Here is a 1,895-nt window from a genome sequence, read left to right on the forward strand (position 1 = left end):
TATATATATATACTGTACTAGAATAAGAGAATAATAGATAGACTAGAATTGTAGAATAACAGAATAAATGCTGCCTAAAGACACAATATTACAATGTGCATTATTAAAAATGAATATTTTGTTAATATTAATTAAAATGAATATTTTACTAAGATTATTATTATAGTTAACTGTGTTGTTTATTTATTAGTGTATGTAAAGAATATTACATGATTACGACAAAGTCATTATTCTAAATGTCAAAGTAGGGATAATAGTAGATCTCGACTTAAGATACTTAAGCCATCTTAAGTATAAACGTTTTGATGAACAATGATTTTTGTGTGCAGACAGCATACAGTAAATGAGCATACAGTAAATGAGATTTAGTGTCTGTATTTCTGGTGCCTTTTTTTCTCTCCCCTCCTAAAACTGTCTGTGCTATAGATGCTGTAATGGCCTGTCACATTCAGGCCTCATCAGTGCCCTGTAAACACAGCTCCCCACAGTTTCTTTACTTTCCTCATCTCACGCAACAATGCAAAAATACAGCACCCCTCCACCATCATCATGGTCGCCATGGAAACCCAAAGGTCTGGGTTGGTGTGTGATGATGTGTGCTGTGCTTTAGGGTTATGATTTGAGGGAAAATTCACTCTTTATATAGCAAAAAGAGTGTAAGATGTCACAACAGTCATTCCATAGAATCTACAGAGATTAAACTATTTTACATTTTCCAAGGTAACAATTGTAACACAATACTGTGAAGTGACTGCATATGAATGAGTCTCGAACAGAGATGGGTGGATAATTATTATCAAGGGAGGACCTGAGACTAATGGCATATAACATGCACATCATAATGATCATACTTTGCTTTATTGGTCCACAAGGAAAGACAGACAGCTGTCATTCTCATCCATTGCAGTACAAAACAAAAAGAAGATTCCTTAATACTGATTTTGAAGCAAGTAAAAAGCAGGATTTAGCAAGCAAAGGCAGATAAATGTGGGCATTTAAAAAGGGAATTTAAGTAGTATTATTGGTGAAGGAGAAGCTGATTTCAGTGAAAATCCAGACGGTGAGAAGATGGGATATCAGTGTGTGATGAAGAATTGAGGTTATTGAATCCTCTGTGCCTCACTGTGCTTTTCTACAGTTATCCATCGCCCTGGCTCTTCATCGCTGTACCATGGCACAATGCAATAAGACCTTAATAGCATAAGCAAAAATGTGAAGGTTAAACTGAAGATGTTCGCTTGTTTGTGTACCTGTGAATGAAGTGCAAAATGTAGATGCATGAGTGTATTCCTCCATTGAAATTCTGTTTTAGTGGCCCAGGGATGTGTGAAAATAAATGTTAGTGTGTGCTTGGCATGTTGTCTGTGTAGGTGTGTTGGTACACAAAAGATGTGCAGGGGAAAGCTGTGATGGATTCACAATATTCTTAGTTTTTGTTTTCTCAAACATTAGGAATTGAACTTGATGTATCAAATCTTTTGATACTGATGGTATACTGATACACTGTTATACAGATAACACATCCTATGTGTGTGCGTTTTTAATACTAATAATTTTGTTTATTTAGCACAAAAATTGATGCATATTGTATTGGCAGTAAGCTGTTTTTAATAACTCTGCCATGTCTGTAGGGAATGTCATTATGATTAGACACATGAAGCCACTAATTTGCAGTGTAACAGTTTTTGCTCATTTTTTCTAAATACAGAAAAAGTAACTATTTGCAAGCTTCAAAATGAACATGATTTCATGCTCTAGATCAGGGGTGCCCAACCCTGCTCCTGGCGATCGACTGTCCTGCAAAGTTCAGCTCCAACCCTAATCAAACACACCTGAAGCAACTAATTAGGGTCTTCAGGATCACTTAAAAATTAAAGGCAGGTGTCTTTGATTAG

The sequence above is a fragment of the Sinocyclocheilus rhinocerous genome, unplaced genomic scaffold (genome assembly GCF_001515625.1).
Source record: "Sinocyclocheilus rhinocerous isolate Xijiao unplaced genomic scaffold, SAMN03320098_v1.1 scaffold481, whole genome shotgun sequence".
NCBI classification, from domain to species: Eukaryota; Metazoa; Chordata; class Actinopteri; order Cypriniformes; family Cyprinidae; genus Sinocyclocheilus; species Sinocyclocheilus rhinocerous.